Consider the following 22,504-nt stretch of genomic DNA (forward strand, 5'->3'; position numbering starts at 1 on the left):
TGATTGTTTTGAAGTGGAAACGTATTTTCACTGTTACTGCTGAAGAGCCAATGGCTTAGAACCTGAGTTAGATGCTTTCTCTGTAATTTTAAGTCAATTTCATAAGTAACTTTTTAAATTATGAATGATCAGTCATATCTAATCAAAATAAAAATAGGCCAAAAGCCTTAGGAGATACAAAGGCAGACTAAACTCATACAATAAGGAAAAATTTTACATTCATCCACCACTAAATAGAGAAACCTCATGGAAAATTATAAGAACACCATAATTAAATGTCTCTTGGATGCCAAATTAGGAAGTCTGGGTTCGACTGGCAGGAAGAGAGAAAGCTAGGCTGGATATCAGCAAGCCTAGATTTCAGTCCACACTCTATTACTAAAGAGTTTTGTGATCTCCAGGCCCACTCAAATTTGAAATTCCACAATTTGTACATGTCGCCCAGAGTAAATAATCATGTAAAAAGAAACATTTAACACTACATTTCAGAGCACAGTATGCATAGCATGAACAAAAGCTTCAAGATCTGTTGATTTTACTGTTCTAAGTTATTAGTTGCCATGGGTTTCACCCATTAATGGCTCTAATGGTTTACGTTCGAATTTAGGATCTCCGCACAGAAACTGCAAAACAGATTTATGATTTTCTGTGAAATACAAGAGGTGCTAGGACTGATCTTACACGCTCTGACCATGATTCAGAATAATCTAGGTGGGACCACCTGGGTGGCTCAGTTAAGTGTCCAACTCTTGATTTCAGCTCATCATCTCACAGTTCATGAGTTCAAGCCCCACGTTGGGATTCTCCCTTTTCCTTCTGCTCCTCCCCAACTCAAGCTTGCTCTCTCTCACTCTCTCTCTCAAAGTAAGTAAGCTTAAAAAAAAAAAAGAATAATCTAGGTGGCAAAATCTAAGTTCACTTGCCAAATGAATTGATTTCTTACAAACTGTTTATTAAAGTGCTTTTTCAGGACACCTGGGTGGCTCAGTCCAACTCCTCATCTTGGCTCAGGTCATGATCTCATAATTCGTGATATCAAGCCCAGCATTGGGCTCTGTGCTGACAGCATGGAGTCTGTTTGGGACTCACTCTCTCTCTCTCTCTCTCCCTCCCTCCCTCCCTCCCTCCCCCTTTCCCTCTCTCTCTGTTCCTCCCCTGCTCTCTCTCTCTTTCCCTCTCAAAATAAATATATAAACTAAAAAGAAAATGTTTTTTCACCATTAAACAGAAATATGGTCCATGAGTTTATGAAGCTATGTTATACAGTGTACATGGGATATCAACCTAGACTATGAACTTTCTGAGAAGAGGTCGTTTCTCATTCTAGTATCCTATTGACTTAATATACACTGTTGGTTGCATGAACTGCTGATAGAGGACCCCCTGTTTTAAACTGGCCTTGATCTCAAATTTTACTTCTTAGGCAATATGCTTTCTAACATTTACAAAGTATTTTCAACTAAAAACTTCATATGGCATTTGCCACTGTAAGCCATAACTTTTCTCATCTCTACATATGCACGTTTGTTTTAGAATAAAACGCTGTGCGCTGTTTCAGCCTTCTGAAATAAAAATATATTGGGACCAATACAATGATGTATAAGAGATCCAGAGTGTCAAGCGACACATTAGAAAGATGGTCAAGTGACACATTAGAACTTTTTCCCCCTAAATTCCTGTGTGGTGGTTAGAATCAAAAAAGTTCTAGAAGTCTACCTGTGTTGATTGATTTCCATATCTAATAAGACACTAGATGGGCCTGTTTATTCATAAGGGGCATGAGAACACAGGAGACTGCAAGAGCCTTAGCAAATCCTCGTATTAGCAGTGTGACCCTGGGCAGTTCACTGATGTCTTGGGAATCTCTACAGTCTCCCGTGTGAATAGATACAACATCAGCTCTACTCCCTTCCAAGGGTGCTGCATCAATCAGGCAAGAAAACGTGTGTGGAAGTGCACTGTAAACTGACAAGGGCTGCACATGGGTTAGGTCTTCTTTCCTTTGCTACCAAAAATAGCAGAGACTTTAGATCATTATTGTGGTGAGAAGAGACAGTGATATTTGAACATTTCAGGTGTTTGGGGGGGACATGCTAGGATAAAAGAACCTGACCTCTCATGTGGAGCGCAAGAATCCTAAAATGTATTTGGTATCTGCGTCTTTTAGTTAAATAACATCCTGGTCTTACCTACCAACTTATAGGGATTAAAGGGCATAAGATCTTAGCCACACTGGGGATTTCTTCTCACCAAAAAATAAAATGACTTATTTTATTATTTTTAAAAATTTTTTAATGTTTATTTTATTTTTGAGAAAGAGAGAACGAGAGACTGAGCATGAGCGGGGGAGGGGCAGAGAGAGAGGGAGACACAGAATCCGAGGCAGGCTCCAGGCTCTGGGCTGTTAGCACAGAGCCCGACAGGGCTTGAACCCACAAACCACAAGATCAAGACCTGAGCCGAAGTTGGATGCTTAACCGACGGAGCCACCCAGGCGCCCCCCAATATAAAAGGACTTAAAAGCAATAGCATAGTATGCTTGCATTCTCCCCAGTCATCCAAGATAAATACATAAAAACAAAAGCAATACCAGATCCCATTTAGTGTGCAGAGAAGCAGTGACAGCCACGAAAACAGCCTTCCATAGAGCACACACCGGAATTGGTATTTCATCACTGTGCTTAAATCTAATGCTGCTTTTATACTCCCCACATATAATAAATACTATTAATTGGTAGAGTTCAGCCTGCCAGCATACATTCAAACCATTTTAAAAACATTAGTTGTCATTACCAAGCACGTTTTATAAATACCACACAACAATTTTGTCAGCACAGAGCAGCAATTTTAATGGGAAGAGAACATTTATGAACATTTATTATACTCCTACTAGATACTGTGCTGTGTGAGGTGTTTTCGCATATATTTGTGCATTTAATTCTCACAAACGAGGTAGGTGTCAGTGGCACTTTACAGATGAAGAATGGACATCAAATTGGTTATTAAATGACTAGTCCAGGATCACACAGCAAAAAAAAAAAAAAAAAGCAGTACCTAGGCCCCAAGATAATTAGTGCAATTCAGTAACTCTACATCAGTGGCAAAGAACATGAGGTTTAATTAAGTAAAGTTTTGTGCCATGGTAAAATTTAGTTGGCAGTTAGCAATATCCTGAAACACTTTACATATCTTGTTCAAGAAGAGACTGAACTGTAAATATGCACTCCTTCCGTAGAAACAGTTTCTGATTTTAAATTTTAAACATAAAGACTTAGCACTGCAGGCTGGCTCAGTCAGTAGAACATGAGACTCTTGATTTTTGGGGTCATGAGTTGAAGCCCCACGTTGGGTGCAGAGCTTACTTAAGAAAAAAAAAAAAAAAGACATCACTGCAGCTAGTTCTTTTCAGAGATAACTCTGCAAAAGAAATATAAATTCACTAGAGTCAATAACTGTTTTGTAAAGAAGCTATCTCTTGGAAATCATATCAAAATAAGTGCCAAAAATTACTTACAAACGTGAAAACATTTTAAGAATTTTGAATATTAGAAAAATGCTTCCTATAATCACAGCTCTTAAAATCTCTTAAAAGCTAACTCTAACCTACATATCACTATCTGCTATACTATACAGTGATATTGTTTGTTTTCTCTGAAAATTCCCGTTAAAAAATCAGGTATTATTAAGGGCTCAGTTGGTTGAGCGTCCAACTTCCACTCAGGTCATGATCTCGCGGCCAGTGAGTTCAAGTCCCACATCGGGCTCTGTGCTGACAGCTCAGAACACGGAGAGTGCTTTGGGTTCTGTGTCTCCCTCTCTGATTCTCCCCCGCTCAAGCTCTGTATGTCTCTCTCCTTCAAAGATAAATAAACATTAAAAAAATTAAAAAAACAACAACAGGTATTTATAAAATAAACATTTTAGAAGGGCTCTAAAATGGACAGTACTAATGATACAAAAAGATTTAGGACTATATATCTGTACCAAGCAATGAGATGTTAGGAGTGTTTGGACAAGAATCAAAACCCCGTAGAGCTTTCCAACTAAATGGTTCTAGCAAAAGCCTGATGGCTACATTGTTATCTGGTTATAGTATTCCAAGATACAAAATAAACCTAGATTGTAAAAATATAAAACTGTATCAAGTTATAAAACACCACCCTAATTAGGTGTTGTGGTTAAGAAAGCAGGTTTAGGGAGCCCCTGGGTGGCTCAGTTGGTTAAGTGTCCAACTTCGGTTCAGGTCATGATCTGGCAGTTCATGAGTTTGAGCCTCACATCTGGCTCTGTGCTGTCAGTACTGAGCCTGCTTCAGATCCTGTCCACACCCTCTCTCTGCCCCCCTTCTCCATCTCTCAAAAATAAACATTTAATAATAAACAAAAATAAATAAAACACACATGTAAAAGAAATTAAGGCCTCTCATTACTGAGCTAATTTGTTTCCAAGTTTAGAATTTAAAACATAATAAAAAGGGTGTCTGGGTGGCTCAGTCAGTTCAGCGTCAGACTCTTGATTTCCGCTCAGATCATGATCACATGGTTTGTGAGATTGAGCCCCTTGACGGGCTCTGTGCTGACAGCACAGAGCCTGCTTGGGATTCTCTCTCTCCCTATCTTTCTGCCCTTCCCCACTGGTGCTAGCTCAAGTGTGTGTGCTCTCTCACAAAATAAGTAAATGAATATTTTTTTTAAACCATAGAAAAAGAAGCAAAATCCTAACATTCTTGATAGCAGTCAGGGTGGTGATTAACCTGGGGTGGGGTATAAGGGAGGATCAGACAGGGAACTTTTACACTTACGGGATGGTTATCCCGGCTTTTGTTTCACTGGTCTTTATTTTATGTTTATTTTTTTAATGTTTATTTATTTTTGAGAGAGGCAGAGTGTGAGCAGGGGAGGAGCAGAGAGAGAGAGGGAGACACAGAATTGGAAGCAGGATCCAGGCTCCAGGCTGTCAGCACAGCGCCTGAAATGGGGCTTGAACTCTCGGACCATGATATCATGACCTGAGCCAAAGTCAGATGCTTAACCGACTGAGCCATCCAGGTGCCTTGGTCTTTAAAATGTACATGATGTTTTGGGGCACCTGGCTGGCTCAATCAGTAGAGCATGAAACTCTTGAGCCCCACTGGGTAGAGAGATCACTTAAAAATGAAAGCTTGGGGTGCGTGGGTGGCTCAGTTGGTTAAGTGTCCGACTTTGACTCAGGTCATGATCTCCTGGTCTGTGGATTCGAGCCCTGTGTCCGGCTCTCTGCTGTCAGCATGGAGCCCACTTCATATCCTCTGTCTCCATCTCTCTGCCCCTCCCCCTCTCATTCTCTCTCTCTCTCTCTCTCTCTCTCACACACACACAAATAAACACGAAAAATAAAAGAAAATAAATATAAAATCTTTTTAAAAATCTTTTAAAAATATAACAAAATGTATGTCCTAAAATATATCTCACATATATAGTATTTCACAATAAATAAATTAGACAAAATAAGTTAAAACATTTCGAAAGTATAATGAGAAAGCACATTTTAATCTTAGAAAAGGGGGAGAGGAAAAAAAAAAAAAAGAAAATAAATGCTGTATCATTCTAAGTGTTCTAGATTACTTCAGATTATGTATGCAACAGCTTAGCTCAGTTATGGAAACATTTCCAAAAGACTCCATTCAACCGTATGAGATGTTACTTTTCTTTGTGGGTTAGTTCTTACGAAGGGTATTGTTGATTCCCTGGGAGCACGTCTTTATGATCATAAAACCTGGAGGTTGTAAGGAATGTCAGAAGGCTTCTCTTACAACATGTTCACTTTCCACACAAGGGAACGTTAGACCCCTTTGCTTCCAAATAACAGGTTTCCCCACTCTGCTCCCAGCTGTTGCAGCTAGCCACCAACGTGACACAAAGGGGCAGATCCTGTTTTCTCAATTACTTTAAAACAGTGACTAGAGAAAAGGTGAATTTATACCAACCATCAGGAATCTAGACCTAATATGTACCCCAACAGATGCCAGTACTTACAGAGGAGCCTGGTGCCTCAGTCAAAGAAGGCATTCTGGAAACATGTGCGTAAGTGAATTTAGTCAAAAGTACAAAGCAGCGGTTCTGCCCCAAATATTTTACATATAAAAGAAAATCACCTGGGGTGCCTGGGTGGCGCAGTCGGTTAAGCGTCCGACTTCAGCCAGGTCACGACTTCAGCCAGGTCACGACTTCAGCCAGGTCACGATCTCGCGGTCCGTGAGTTCGAGCCCCGCGTCAGGCTCTGGGCTGATGGCTCAGAGCCTGGAGCCTGTTTCCGATTCTGTGTCTCCCTCTCTCTCTCCCCCTCCCCCGTTCATGCTCTGTCTCTCTCTGTCCCAAAAATAAATAAACGTTGAAAAAAAAAAAAAAAAGAAAATCACCAAAGAATTCTATGTCATCATATAATGAATTCAGGAGTGTGCTGTGGGCAAATGTACAGAATACAGGAGGGAATAGGGAAATAAGACAAAAGATTAATGTTGCACGGGGTAAAATGGAGACAGAGGTCTTAGAGGAGAAGAACTGGGAATTAAATTTTGAAAAGCTGATAAAGAAAGCATTCTAGGATTTCTCCAAAGAAACCTGTTGATCTTTTTACACCTGCTTCCCTTTTCCACATTACTGTCAAATTTTAACAGACATATCCACATTCCCCCTCAAAGAACTTTTGGAACCCACTGAGAATGGAACAGTAGGAAGAAAGAAAAGAAACCTTTTTAAATGTTTAATATAAATTCTTCAAAACAGAAACATCTTTAAATGGTAAATACTCATTTTCTTAAGTTTTGAAGTTCACCAAAATAAAACTGGACCCCCCAAATTAATAGAAAAACATTTAAAAACAATCCCCCAGGGCACCTAGATGAGTCAGTTGGTTAAGCGTCTGACTCTTGATTTTGGCTCAGGTCATGATTTCACGATTTGTGAGCTGGAGACCCATGTTGGGCTCCATGCTAACAGCATGGAGCCTGCTTGGGATTCTCTCTACCTCTCTCTCTCTCTGCCCCTCACCTGCTTTTCTGTGCACTTGCTCTCTCTCAAAATAAATAAAAACTTAAAAAAAATCCCTCCACACTCAGGACTGCAACCTTAAAGCGTACATAAAATTAACAGGACATGTGGGTACCATGAGCAATGGATAAAGGGCTTCTCTTTCCAGCTACTTTAATGAGAGACAACAGAGCCATACTGGTAAAGAAAAGACAACTGGAGAAGAGACTCACTTCCAGTTCTAGATAGATTAGCAAACATAAATAAGCCACTTCTGCACCCTGGCTCTGTTTCCACATCCGTAAAAGTAACATTAAGTTACTTGATGACCTTACGTTCTATTATTCTATCTGTAAACTTCCTAAAGCCACTCAGATATCATTATCTTCTAGCAAGCTACGTGTTAGGCATTCATCCATAAGGGTAGCAAAACAGAAAATGAATCTACATTATCCAGAATTCTGTACTGTAGCAAAATTTTACAATTAAACAAGCCATTCTAAGTCTTGCACTGAAAAAGTGCATTAGAGAACTAAGTTTGGATTTTCGATAAAACACAATGCATTGAACACCCACATTTACCTCTTTTGTCCTCTCCGTAACTCCACTAGAACAACAGTAAAAACAAGAGCTACAAGAGAAAAGAATAGGAGAGGAAACCACTACAAGTTTTTGGAAGCTGAAAAGCAGATGGGTAGGTTATTTGACTTAGCATAGAATGTAAAACCTAAGAGCACATTAAGGGGAAGCCCAGAGCAAACTGAATTGTGCTGGGACACACCAAAAAGCTCAGAATACCTCTGCAAGTGGGGACAGCAGACAGGGCTGAAAAAGAACAGGGTGAAAGTTCTAACCCAAGATTCCCACCCTAACCCCAAGCAGCCATTGGTCAGAAGATGGGAAGCCTATTCTGGAAACTAGAGAGACTCTGCACTTAAACACAACTGGGGGAAGGCCTAGCAGTCTAAAAAGATGGAGATTATGGGAAAGTAGATATCCTGAAAGGTAATCCCCAGCTCTTTCTCCATTCAGCTCCCCAAATGTTTCAACCAGGGATAAGCCAAAGATGGGAGCATTCTCTCTGGAGATGAATTTGCCCCACAGAAAAACACTTACGAGTACTGACTACTAGAGGTGACCTCCTAACTTTTTTTTTTTTTTTAAAGTTTATTTAATTTTGACAGAGACAGAGTGCGAGCATGAGCTGGGAAGGAGCAGAGAGAGGGGGAGACACAGAATCCGAAGCAGGCTCCAGGTTCCGAGCTGTCAACACAGAGCCCGATGCAGGGCTCGAACTCACAAACTGCAAGATCATGACCTGGGCCGAAGGTGGACGCTTAACTGACTGAGCCACCCAGGCGCCCCATCCTAACTATCTTATAATGAATAATAGCACCAGCCAACTTTTAGAAGCCCCCACTCTGTCAAACCCAGCTTTCAGTTTTTCAGTGGCTCATTATGGAACATGAGTAAGACAGCCAAGGCTATATACATTTAAGAAAAATCCCCTAAATGAAAAACTAAAATAAATGATCAAATAAAGGTATTTTAAGGAAACAGATGGTACAGGAAACTGCAGGAAAAAAATGTAATTACAATTAACATACTGAGAGAAGAACTATCCCATGAAACAGAAATAGAAGACTATTAAAAGCAACATTCAGGTGTGCCTGGGTGGCTCAGTTGCGACAGACTCTTGGTTTTGGTTCAGGTCATGATCTCATGGTTCGTGGGACCAAGCTGTTGGGCTCCACAGCTGGCACACGGAGCTTGCTTGGGATTCTCTCTGCCTCTCTTTCTACCCCTCCCTCACTCGCACTGCCTCTGTCTCTCTCACAATAAATAAACTAAAAAAAAAAAAAAAAAAAAAAAAAAAGCGATATGCCGAGGGGCGCCTAGCTGGCTCAGTTGGTAGAGCATTCGACTCTTGATCTCAGGGTTCTGAGTTCAAGCCCCATGCTGGGTATAGAGATTACATAAAAGTAAAACCTTAAAAAAGGGGGGGGCAGCATTCAGAGAAAAAAAACTTGAAACTTAAAAATATGATAGCAGAAACCTAATTAGAAGTGTCTGAAGTTCAAGACATCTTCCAGAAAGCAGAGCACAGAGACAAAAAAGATGAAATATAGAAAAAATGGGCAAATTAAAGGACCCATCAGTCCACACATTCCAAACACAAAGAATAAGAATACAAGAGGGAAAGAAGAGGAAAACCAGGGGCAAGGGAGAGAAGAGGGAGGGGCACCTGGGTGGCTCGGTTGGTTAAGTGTCTAACTCTTGGTTTCAGCTCAGGTCATGATCACAGGGTTATGGGTTTGAGCCCCGCATCTGGCTCCATGCTGACAGTGCAGAGCCTACTTGGAATTCTCTCTCTCCCTCTCTCTCTACTCCTCCCCTGCTCACATGCTCACATGCTCACATGCACTCTCTCTCTCAAAGTAAATAAATAAAAACTTTAAAAAAGGGTGGGGGGAGAGAAGGTGGAGGCTGGTTAGAATTAAAGAATTCAAGTAAATCTCCCAGAACTGAAAAATGCATGTTTCCAGATTGAATAGGCCCCCAGTGTGCCCTATACAACAGATAAAACAAGGCTCACAGTAAGGCAGATTACCATAAAATTTCAGAACATCAGAGACAAAGATCAGCTCCTAAACCACCTCCAACCAAGGGGAAAGAAAAAAAAAAAAAAAGAGTCAGAACATCATCAGACTTTTCGTTAGCAACAACAGAAGCTAAAAATCAATAGAACAATTCCTGTTAAACTCAGAAAATTATTCTATATTCTACACCCAGGTAAACTACAAATCAAATATGAAAGAAAAAGAAGACATTTTCATACATGCAGATTCTCAAATTTACATCCTATGCACCTTTTTCTTAGGAACCTTCTGGAAGAATTGCTTAAGTATAAACAACGAAGGGGAAAGATGTGGCATCCAGGAAGCAGGGAGTCCCAACATAGGGAGGAAATAACTGTTATATAGAAAGGTAGATCCAAGGATGATAGCTGTGCAGGTCTAGAGAACGATCTATACAGACTTTAAAAAAATAGCAGCATGAGTCTACTGCCTAAAAGTATGGCATTAAATGCCAAAAGAAACAGCTGGAAGAACAGAAAATGGGGGTCCCTGTAGAGGTCAAATGTTGGGGAGAGGGAAAGCAGGCAGGGTACTTTTTATGTTGCACACAGCTTAGCATTGATAAATATTAAATTTTATTTATTTTTTATTTTTTTTCAACGTTTATTTATTTTTGGGACAGAGAGAGACAGAGCATGAATGGGGGAGGGGCAGAGAGAGAGGAAGACACAGAATCGGAAACAGGCTCCAGGCTCCGAGCCATCAGCCCAGAGCCCGACGCGGGGCTCGAACTCACGGACCGCGAGATCGTGACCTGGCTGAAGTCAGACGCTTAACCGACTGCGCCAACCCAGGCGCCCCATGATAAATATTAAATTTTAAAAGATTCTTCAAAAGGTTAAAGAGAATGTTTAAAAAAAATTTTTTATAATGTTTATTTTTGATGTTTTTTTTATAATGTTTTATTTTTGAGAGAGACAGAGACAGAATGCGAGTGAGTTAGGGGCAGAGAGAGAGGGAGACACAAAATCCAAAGCAGGCTCCAGGCTCTGAGCTGTCAGCACAGAGCCCAACACGGGGCTCGAACTCACGAGCTGTGAGATCATGACCTGAGCCGAAGTCGGACGCTCAACCGAGCCACCCAGGCGCCCCAAAGAGAATGTTTTAAAATCACATCTAAAAAAACATGATTTCCCAAGCAAGATTTCCGAGGGAAAAACAAAATGATAAAGAAAAAAAACGTAATTTTCAAGGCAGAGCAAAATCAAGTTATTTGAAAAACACTACACCTTAGCAGAGAGTGTGGCTTTGCTTGAAAACTATGATGAGTAGGAAACAATGTTTGGCTGACAGATACTTACTCAAAAGTCATAATCACAAAGCCAGAGGAAAAAAAAAAAGGAAAAATTTAAACATATTATGGTATGGTTGGGGAAAGTTCATAGTTTATGGTTACATCAAACACTTCACAAATTAAGATTACTTTTTCACACACTCAAGCAGATGCTAAATCAAAGTTAAAAGAATAACTTGACTACATCACATTTTGGTAAGAAGTGAAAACGCTTAAGAGACAACTGTTTCCTCAGGAAAACGCAAATACTGCAGCTTTGTTGAAACAAGTCAACATTTTGTGTCAGGGTCGTGTATCCTTTCCTAACGATTGAAACAAATAGCAGTGGGATTCACCGGCAAACCTGAAATGACTGTTGCCCAGCCTTCTGTATAAGCCCCTAAGAAATGGCATCTCAGGAAATATGCTCTTCTCTATCCCCAAATACTGCAAAAATGAAAACATCTAGATTTTCTATTGCCCTCTCATAGCAAATGCACCTAAAATAGTATTCATTCATCGTATTTAATACTATCTACTTCTATCTCATGGATATTACGATCATACTTAAAATCAAGTATTGGGCTCTTCAATAAACAGGCAATTAGAGAGGGTGCTGCCCACCATTTACTCAGTTTTCTGACATCTAGGGAGGCTGCACACATGGAAAATAGCTGGATCTAAGATTCTGTGATAGTCTACTGATTTGTGGCCAGGGAGTTCTTTTTAAACTACTGCAATGAAGCACTCTCCCACCCAATCTACTCTGGTAAAAACACTTGCTCTCCTTTTGGCATAAATGAAGGCAATGGAAGAGATGAATTTGCAAGCTGGCTTAACTGTAGCATACTATACAGCCTTCAAGTTGAATGCATAAAAAAACACCTTCGTTTCAGTCTCTTGGAATCAAGAAGAAAACAATACTTTAAGCTTCTGCATAAAGTATGATGTTCTTTTTGAAGTTTGAGAAAACACATAATAGCTTATAAAATATAATGCATAACCAAGAGCTCCTCCAGCTTTAAAATAATAATAAAATACTATGTCCAGATCTATTCTCAAAGCAAATTAGCAAGACATTAGGAAAAAGTCTGCACTGCAAGGAAAAAAAAAATTTATAACAATGTATGGTGATGTCAACTAGACTTATTGTAGGTGATCATTTCACAGTATATACAAATAGCAAATCATGTTATACACCTGAAACTAACATAATGTTATATGTCAATTATACTTCAATAAAAAGTTTTAAAAAATTTTATTACATTTATCCTTTCATGCTTCTTTCACAGAAGGGAGACAGCTAACTAAAATATGAAGAAATGTTCAAACTCATAAGTAGAAAATATAAATTAAAATAAGACATAATTATATAGCAAAAATTTGAACCGTGGACAATAGCAAGTGTTGGGAGGTGGAGAATGCAAGGCCTATGAGGGGTATGCGCTGATCTACCATTCAGCAGCCTGTCAGTACCTATGCTACAATGCCACTCCTGAGTTTGTATCCCAAACACATTCTCCACGTGTCCATAATGAACACAAACAAGACTGCTGTTAGCAGCACTGTTTACGGTAGCCTAGGCATCCATCACTATGGGAATGGATGCGCACCATGGAACAGCATGCTGCAGGTTGGAGCAATTAGCTAAGTGTACATCCAAAAACATTCCCAGATCTTAAAACAGGGCTGAGTGAGAAGAGTAAAACCAGAGTAAGAGCTATAACATAGTTCTTTAAAGATTTTGGTTTTTTTTTTTTTTTTAATTTATTTTGAGAGAGAGAGAGAGAGAGAACAAGTGGAGAAGGGGCAGAGAGAGGAGAGGAGAGAACCCCAGGCAGTCTATACGGCCAGCACAGAGCCCAATGCAGGGTTCAAACCCACAAACTTTGAGATCATGACCTGAGTTGAAACCAAGAGTCGGATGCTTAACTGACTGAGCCACCCAGCTTGCTCCTAAAGATTTTATTTTTAAGTAATCTCTACACCCAACATGGGGCTTGAACTCAGAACCCCGAGATCAAAAGCCGCATGCTCCACCAACTGAACCAGCCAGGCGCCCCAGAGCTAAAGCATTTTTACAGGGAGAATTCTATAGCCAAATTCTGCAACAGTGAAGTATGGTGAAAAATTTTAGAATGAATGATAAGTACCCACCGCCGCCCCAAATCACTAAGCATTAAAAAAAATTTTTTTTTAATTTATTTATTTATGAGAGACAGCATGAGTGTGGGGGAGGGGCAGAGACAGAGGGAGACACAGAATCCGAAGCAAGCTCCAGGCTCTGAGCTGTCAGCACAGAGCCCGACACGGGGCCTGAACTCACAAACCAGGAGATCATGACCTGAACCAAAGTCGTATGCTTAGCTGACTGAGCCACCCAGGTGCCCCATTTTTTTATTGGTTTTTTTTTTTTTTTTTTTTAAATCACTAAGCACTTTAGAAAGATGCATATAGAATCAAGGACATACATCAAACACATTAGAGAGGGTGCTTGTGGGGTGGGAGAGGAAAATAGGCATGGAAATGGGGGCTGAACAAAAGGCCTTTATACACCAATGCTAGACTGTGCCCAAATCATAGGGAATGAAGTTCAGACTCAAGATATTTTTCATTCATGCACACATTAATGTATTTAAAAAATTTTTTTTAATGTTTATTTTTGAGAGAGACAGAGACAAAGGCAGAGACAGAGACAGAATGCGAGTGGGTTAGGGGCAGAGAGAGAGGAAGACACAGAATCCGAAGCAGGCTCCAGGCTCTGAGCTGTCAGCACAGAGCCCAACACGGGGCTCGAACTCACGAGCTGTGAGATCGTGACCTGAGCCGAAGTCAGACGCTCAACCTACTGAGCCACCCAGGAGCCACATTAATTTATTTAATGAAAATTTACTGAACACCTCTTAAGTGCCAAGTACTGTGTTTAAATATAAACTTTTCTTGTTATTTCTGCTGAAGGTTTTTATCTTAAAACCTCAAAAAGACATATGCTTTAAGATACATTTTAACTGGAAGTGGAAAGGAAAAAGAATTTACATTAGAATATGTATACTATAAAGTGAGAAATTCATCGTTCTTAAAATAGTTTTGTAAATTTTTTTCATGAAATATGAATATACCTTCAAACTCTTTAAATGACAAACTTATATGAAAGGTTGAAATACAGAATGAACTCTGAAGTCCTACCAAATTACACGGTCACATCTCAATCCACAAGTAAAACATCTTTTCTCATGGCTTTCAGAGGTGAAACAATTTTTTTTGGAGGAGAATTTTTTTCTACTTTATTTGTTCTACGTAATTTTTCCAAAGATATTTCAACGGCTCAGGAACACTTCTTGCCAGATTTCCGTTTTCTAAAAGAATTCACAAGCCGACTGCTGGCTGCCAATGTAGGTGTTGTAGCTAATATGCTCATTTACACTGTGCTGCTAACAAAAACTGATGAACACATTCAGTGCAAAGTGACATTATCTAGTCCAAATCCCATGGGCATAGAAAAGATGTTTTCCACCCAAATTACCTGTTCCCCTTTTTTTTCCCAACCCCCAAATGTTAACTAGTATACAAGATAACACTGGTAAACAAAACCAAAAGCAACTTGGAGGGCATCCTATGTCTAAAGCTCTAAAATTGTGAACTGTCAGGGGGCACCCGAGTGGCTCAGTTGGTTAAGCGTCTGACTCATGATTTCAGCTCAGGTCATGATCTCACAGTTAGCATGGAACCTGCTTGGGATTCTCTCTCTCTTTCTCTCCCTGACCCTCCCTCTCTGTCTCTCTCTCAAAATAAGTAAACATTTAAAGTAAATAAATAGGTAAAATTGTAGCCCTTCAGTATTTGATACTAACAGTTGGTAGGTGGGAGGATGAACGGTGAAGAACGCTGATGGTTGAGCCAACCATCAGCACCAATGGAAAAACACACAAGCTACACGGTCTGTCAGAGGGGTCAGCAGAATCTTCAGCACACATAATAAAAGACCACACATTAATTTATTCAGGCTTACAAAAGATAATGCATTTTTATTCAATAATAATAGCGAACAATGAACACTTACTGTATGTCAGTCACTGCCAATGGACTAGGTACCATTATCATTTCCATTTTATAGATCATTTTTCACATCAAATGCAGGCTCTTTATCATTGCCTTTAAAACCTCCACAAAATGGTCTCAATCCCATTATATCTCCCTTTCTGCCAATCCAGGCCTCAGTTCTGACTCAAAAACTTGACTGATATATCTCATATGAATGGAGCGGTTCTTTTCTCTGCCCAGCTTCCTTCTCCTCCCCTACTACTACAGAAAATTCTCAAATAAAGATGTTCTCAGTTAACCCCTTCCTCACATGCTTATTGAAAGTAAACATTATAGAAGCATATAGAGTAAAAAGTGAATACCTTCTCTGAAAAAAGGGAATACCTCAATAACAGTCCTTAAGTTTATGAAAATAGAAATATTCTACACATACTGTTCTGTAACATGACTTTTTAAAAAATATAGTTTAGGGGCACCTAGGTGGCTCAGTCAGTTAAGCAAAGTTAGGAAAATTAAGCGAGTTAAGGAAATGAGAAAGGAATAAAACATAGCAATACAAAAATCAACAAAACAGAGAAATGAGGGACAAAAAAGCTTTAAGACCTACAGAAAACAATTAGCAAAATGCCCTCAAAATAAATAAATAAACATTAAAAAAATAAGGGGCGCCTGTGTGGCTAAGTCAAAGTGTCCAAATCTAGATTTCTGCTCAGGTCATGATCTCGCAGATCCTGAGATTGAGCCCCGTGTCGGGCCCTGCACTGACAGCACAGAGCCTGCTTGGGATTCTGTCTCTCTGCTTCCCTCACCTATTCACTCTCTCTCTCAAAATAAATAAATAAATATTTTAAATACACACACACACATAATTTAAAAAGTAAAAATATAAACATAAATAAAAATATAACAGGGACACCTTTCTGGCTCAGTTGGTAGACACGCGACTCTTGATATCAGGGTCATGAGTTTAAGCCCCATGCTGGGTATAGAGATCACATACATACATAAATAAGAGCTTCTAAGTGTATTTAAAATAAATAAGTAAAAGAAAATAATATTTAATAGTGGATGTCTTTCTATATTAGCAAACAGAGATCCACTGCATTCCTAACAGCTTAATGGTATTCCATTGTGTGGAACCATCACATGTCATTTTTTATTTTTTTTGCTATAACAAACAATGCTATAAAGAAAAACTTTGTATTCATATTTTTCATGCAAGTGTATGAATATATCCACAGGACAAATTTCTAGAAGTGGAATTGCTGGGTCACAGGGTAAGCACATTTTAAATTCCAATAGACTTGTCAGATTTACCTCCAAGGAAACTTACATTCCCATCAACAGTGTGTAAGAGTTCCAACTTCTCCACATCCTTTTTTTTTTTAAGTTTATTTCTTTATTTTGAGAGAAAGAGAGCACGTGAAGAGGGGCAGAGAGAGAGGGAGAGGGAGAATCCCAAGAGGCTCCACACTGTCAGCACAGAGCCCGACACAGAGCTCAATCTCACCAACCATGAGATCATGACCTGAGCCAAAATCAAGAGTCGGATGTTTAACCGACTGAGCCACTCAGGCACCCCCCAAATTCCCCACATCCTTATCCACTACTGGTTACCATAACCTTCCAATCTGATAGGTAAAAAGTGGCAATTATATGTTTTATTTTATATTTATTTAAATGATTAGGATTACTGAACTTACAGCTTAAATAGATTTTGAATTTATTATTAGTTGTAGGCTAAGCTGAACTAACTATGGAGAAAAACAATTCAAGAAGCACATTAACAGAGGAACTGGGGAGACTGGTAATATTTGACCAATCTGGGCCTTAAGCGTGGAACAAACAATGATGCCAATCACAAATGAGTTTGATCTCTCCATTAAAGCACACTTACCTTTCACTTGAAATACAGTTATCATTTCTTCAAGCTATGTCATATATTCAGAAATGTTGTTTCTTTTAAGGGTATATTTAATTCCATAGTCAGGTATTCACTTTGTCATCTTTACTTACTCATGACACTCCTGTGTGTGATGCCTACTTCAATGATATTTTGTTTTATATGAAATGTTGCTTATCAATCTGACCTTCGACCTCTTTTAGAGGTTAAAGCACAAGAGTATAATTAGTGTCTAGCCATGAACATCCAATATAATTAAGACAACTAATATATGTAATTGTATTAGAACACAGAAAGAGGAGTAAGAGAAATAGATGTTAGCAATGGCCCATCCATAGGGATATTCTAAACATTCTAGATTGTGAAAACAAAACACTAATGAAGCTCCCAAATACTCTATAAATGCTTACATAAATGTGATGTCTTCTGTTCATGAATGCCGATTCACTGTCAAGGGCTAGATGTCTATGATTATAACGCTATTAGCAATGATGGCCGAAGTGAGCTATTCACACATTTTCTTACCTAATTTTCTTTGTGGCCACCTCCAGGAAACAATTTTTGTCAGAGAGACTCTAATTAGCTCTAACACTGACTTAGACCTTATTATCCTGATAAATTAGTATCTATAATTGCAAAACTAAGTATCACAAATTATCTAGCATTCTAGAAAGGTTTTGGCTCAAAACTGATGTATCAGTAAACCCCTCACTACTCTTTCTTTAATTCTCAATTAAAATTTATATTCGTGGGGCGTCTGGGTGGCTCAGTCGGTTGAGCATCCGACTTCAGGTCAGGTCATGATCTCACAGTTCGTGAGTTCAAGCCCCGCGCCGGGCTCTGTGCTGACAGCTCGGAGCCTGGAGCCTGGAGCCTGCTTTGGATTCTGTGTCTCCCTCTTTCTGCCCCTTCCCCGCTCATGCTCTGTCTCTATCTCTCAAAAATGAATAAATGTCAAAAAAAAATTTTTTTTAAATAATAAAATAAAATTTATATTCTTTTTTTTTTTTTCCCCAACGTTTTTATTTTTTATTTTTGGGACAGAGAGAGACAGAGCATGAACGGGGGAGGGGCAGAGAGAGAGGGAGACACAGAATCGGAAACAGGCTCCAGGCTCTGAGCCATCAGCCCAGAGCCCGACGCGGGGCTCGAACTCACGGACCGTGAGATCGTGACCTGGCTGAAGTCGGACGCTCAACCGACTGCGCCACCCAGGCGCCCCAAAATTTATATTCTTCATAGAACAAACTGATACTTAAGACTTTATTTCAAAGTCAAAAACTCTTGCTACTTTACTATGTCCACATGGCCTGGACCCACAAGCACATGACAGATACTACACATCCTCTTTCCCATGTCAGAGACTGGCAGAAAGAGATAGAGCAGGGGGCAGGAAAGAGCAGAACACCAGTGTGACAAAGTGCTAAAGCCAGGCTATAAATTATCTTTTGGTCACTCGTGGCTGCATTTTGAAAAGCTGACACAGAGGTAGGACCTATCCTTCCCTTGGAGGAATACAAGTATCATATGAAAGCATCTCCCTAACTCACTAACAAAAGAGCTGCGCTCCCACCCCTCACCCAACTTGCCCAATGAGAGAAGCACTGCTGGGTTCTAAAGGCAACAAGACGCTCTGTATTCTGACAATGGGAGGGAGGAATGAAGACTAGCTTCCTGGGCTCTGAACTCTGCCAGGCTGTCCTGCTAATCCTTCCCAAATCCCACAATGTTGGGGTGGGGGTGGGGGACAGAACAGACAACAATCCAAAACTGAATCAAGGATAGTAGCTCTGGATTACAGGAGGTTATAACATTCCTCTTTGAATGGGGGCGGAGTGGCCAGTGAGACGGTCGCAGTGCATATACAAAACCCTGTACATTTATAAAAACATAAGATAAAAATACATTTTATCCTTGATCCTTCTGATGTGGTAACCAACATCTGCCCCCAAATCATTTGCCAGCCCAGGCTGCACGGAAGGCACACAGTAGCAGGCATTTTCACACAGTGAGGCTGGAAGAGATGCTCCTAGAGTGTAAATTACTAATTAGCTCAATAGAAGACAAAGAGAGAAAATACCTGTCACAGGATGCTGTTTACAGCCTGACATATAATAAAAACAACCCTGAAAATTTCAGAAGAGTGCCTTACTTCTCAGACTTCTATTAACATGTAAATGGCAAAGAAACAGTATTATAGTCTTTAAAAACTGCCCATGTCTCAGAAACAATAATGTATGACTGGAAAGAATGCTTTCCAAATAATTTGTAATTTTCTCATCCTTATGAAAGCTAAGTGTTTCTAATTATTACAATCAGCTTTAATAAGGAGCTATATCTCATAGCTTCGATGATCATTTAAAGAGTTGGGGGTGGGGAGCCGACAAGTGCTGTATTTTACATACATCAGAATACAGCTAATAGTCCCTTCACTGAAATTGAACAGGCCTCATTTTGCAGCTCATGCTTTTATGAAATGGACTGGCTACCATTTTAATAACAATTGAGGATGAGCTGGAAGATAGTAGCAGGGATGGGGTCAGTTAAATCTCCTTATATGATGAGAACTGAAATGACTACCAAAATTTGAGTTTATTTTGGGTGAAGGTAATAGTATGTTAAGATATTTATATTCATCCCTCTACCATGAGGCACATCTATCTGTATTAATTGCAACCAATGTTCTTAAGGAAGTGCATTTTGTACTTAGATTTCTTCCAGCTCCTTGATGCTACGTAAAGATCCCCAGTATACGTATTTCACCTAAATATGTTGCAGTCATGGTGATGATGGCTCCTGTCTTCACATAATAATCACCCATACGTCATTAAAAGCTATCACATCCTGAGGATGTCCTTGTGTGTGAACACAACCTGCCAGGTACTAAGAAGGTCCCCAACAGAGTTGCACACCAAGACACGGTTTTTGCTGATGAGGGAGGGGCCTATAAACTTGTTGTTCACAGGTAAAGGAATGTTTTTCAAAACACACTGAAGAAAATAAACCATAAACCCCCCAAATCCACTCTCAATCCAACCTTGAGACTCCTTCGCCTCAGAAGGTTAACTAAAATCAAACATACTAACTTGCTGATACATTCAAAGATTCTTCCCTTTTCTTTTGAAAATTAAGGCCTTCCTATCCACTTTTTTTTTTTTTCAAATTTGCTTGAAAGATACTCTAGTGAAAGAAAATGATAAAGCAAATGGGGCAAAATGAAAACAATTGGTAAATGTGAGTAAGTGTATAGAGAAGTTCCTTGTAGCATCTTTGCAACTTTTCCATAAGCTTGAAACATTGTACAAATTATCACAAGCCACACACACACACACACACACACACACACACACACAAAGAGTATTAACAAGAGAAGTTCTCTCACAGGGCTGTTGAGAGTTTCAAACAATTCACATACTTAGCTCATGCTGGGCATTTAGTAAACACTAATTATTAGTTATTTTAAAAAATAAGTGGATCAACTATAACAAATGAACCACTCTGGTGAGGAATGCTGATAATGGGGGAGGCTCTGCATGTGTGGGGATGGTGGTATATAGGAAACCTCTGCACCTTCCTCTCAATTTTGCTAAGAACCTAAAGCTGCTCTAAACAAACGAAGTCCTGGGGTACCTGGGTGGCTCAGGCAGCTAAATATCTGACTTAAGCTCAGATCATGATCTCACGGTTCATGGGTTCGAGCCCCGCCATCAGGCTCTGGACTGACAGCTCAGAGCCTGGAGCCTGCTTTGGATTCTGTCTCTCCCTCTCTGCCCTTCCCCGAGTCGCGCTCGCTTGCTCGCGCTCTCTCTCTCTCAAAAGTAAAAAAAAAAAAAGTCTTAATAAAAAAAAGAGTGGTCCAATTTGTTTAACCAAATTAAAGCATACATAAATATACATAATATATTACTTACACAGACACGCATAAAGAGAAGACAGTGAAAAACCAGAGTCTGAACAGATTTTGCTTACGGATATCTGCACTAAAATTGGAGTTCCGCTTTTCCTCAATGGGCAACAATCCCTCAACTGCAAACCTGTATGGTTTATAACAAGTCCTTTTTTTATGTGAAAAAGGTAGATAGCTAACCATTTATCTGCAGTGCAGTCAGGCATTTTATTGGTTTTGGGTTGTCTTATGAATGCAACTTTTTAATGAAAACACAAGGGCATGTAAGAATCCGGATGTAATCTTTGCATTAGATATAGCCCTTCTGGTGTTTGTCCCAGTTTCCCCACCTAGAAAGCTACTGAAGAAAGGTTAATAACAGAACCACAGGGATAATTTAAGGATTGGCAAACAAAACAGTTTAAGGGATAAAATAAACTAACACTGTTTAATCTGGAGAAGAGCATGCTGACGGATCACCTCACAACAGTCAAGTAGAGGTAATACCAGAGCACAGACTGCCTGCAAAATGCCAAGGTTCAAATCTTATGCCCACCACTTGGTAGAATTCTACAAAGGAAGGAAGGAAGGAAGGAAGGAAGGAAGGAAGGAAGGAAGGAAGGAAGGAAGGAAGGAAGGAAGGAAGGAAGGAAGAAGGAAGGAAGGAAGGAAGGAAGGAAGGAAGGAAGGAAGGAAGAAATGAAATGAAATGTCTGAGTGTAACCTTGAGGTTTTATTAAATGATTAAAAGTCCTTTAATCTGAAGGAGTCTTTATTTCATCACATGTAAAACAGGAACAGTGATAGTGCCAACCTCACAGGATTGCTGCGAGTAGTAAATGAGTTACAGTCTGCAAAGAGCTTACATCGGTGGCTGGCATAAAAGTATATACATGGGCAGCTACTGTTATTAAGTTTATGAAGAACTAGAGTCTACTTAATATTATAGTAAGCAAATATTTTTACTCAACTGAGAATGAGGCAACAGAGAACAAACAAAATTACAGCATTAGGTGCATGCTAGCTAGAAGGCAGATTGTCCTAATAGAGAAAATAATTAAATACTGGAAAAGATTAGCTACAGAGGTTGCCGCGTTATCTCTGAAGATTTATGAAAATAGCATAAATGTTTATCTACCTGGGATGATTTAAGTGGGATATTGACTGAAGTTGCAGGATAAACTAGAGGTCCTTTCAAGGTCTCTTCCCATCCAAAGAATCTACGATTAATCAGAAAAACATTTAAGTACATACAACCTCTTCATTCAAATCCAAACATATAACTTAAACGTTTTTTGCTTAACAAATAAGATTATGACCAAAATAAAGTTCAGTTGAGTAGAATTTACTTGATAAACAAATGAAAATAAAGCTTACATTTATCATTGGGAGTCCTTATTGATCAACAGTATTATTTGAACTAAAAGATTATCCATTTTCAGTTTTAGAAATATCAACAGAGCAATAACCATTCTCAATGAGAATTAGTGATTTAGCACACTATAGCAGCATATAGAAACAAAAGACAGGACCCTAATGGACTCTTTCCCTTGGATGACCGTATAGTTCATCTATTTTCTTTTTCATCAACATCACATAAGTCTAAAATAATTTATATAAAGACATAGTGTATAAAACAACTACGCTATAAAAATGTCAATACCATAAACAGAGTGAAACCTAATAGTAATGCCAAACGTAATGCAGACAGCAAGGGAATATGTGCGAACATCCTACAGAAACAGTTACCTCATA

At 39.4% G+C, this 22,504-nt stretch overlaps 1 protein-coding gene across 1 annotated transcript in view; it reads right to left on the reverse strand.

The window, feature by feature from the left end:
• The window catches only part of USP49 (ubiquitin specific peptidase 49), an 82,795-nt gene extending 60,824 nt beyond the window's left edge, over positions 1-21,971 (reverse strand). Inside the window, exon 1 of the mRNA XM_040473122.1 lies at positions 21,888-21,971. The gene's annotated coding sequence lies outside the window, so the exon portion shown is untranslated. The remainder of the gene's footprint in view (positions 1-21,887) is intronic.
• Positions 21,972-22,504: the final 533 nt, after the last annotated feature.

The sequence above is a fragment of the Herpailurus yagouaroundi genome, unplaced genomic scaffold, assembly GCF_014898765.1.
Source record: "Herpailurus yagouaroundi ecotype Mexico unplaced genomic scaffold, PumYag 139, whole genome shotgun sequence".
Taxonomy (NCBI): domain Eukaryota; kingdom Metazoa; phylum Chordata; class Mammalia; order Carnivora; family Felidae; genus Herpailurus; species Herpailurus yagouaroundi.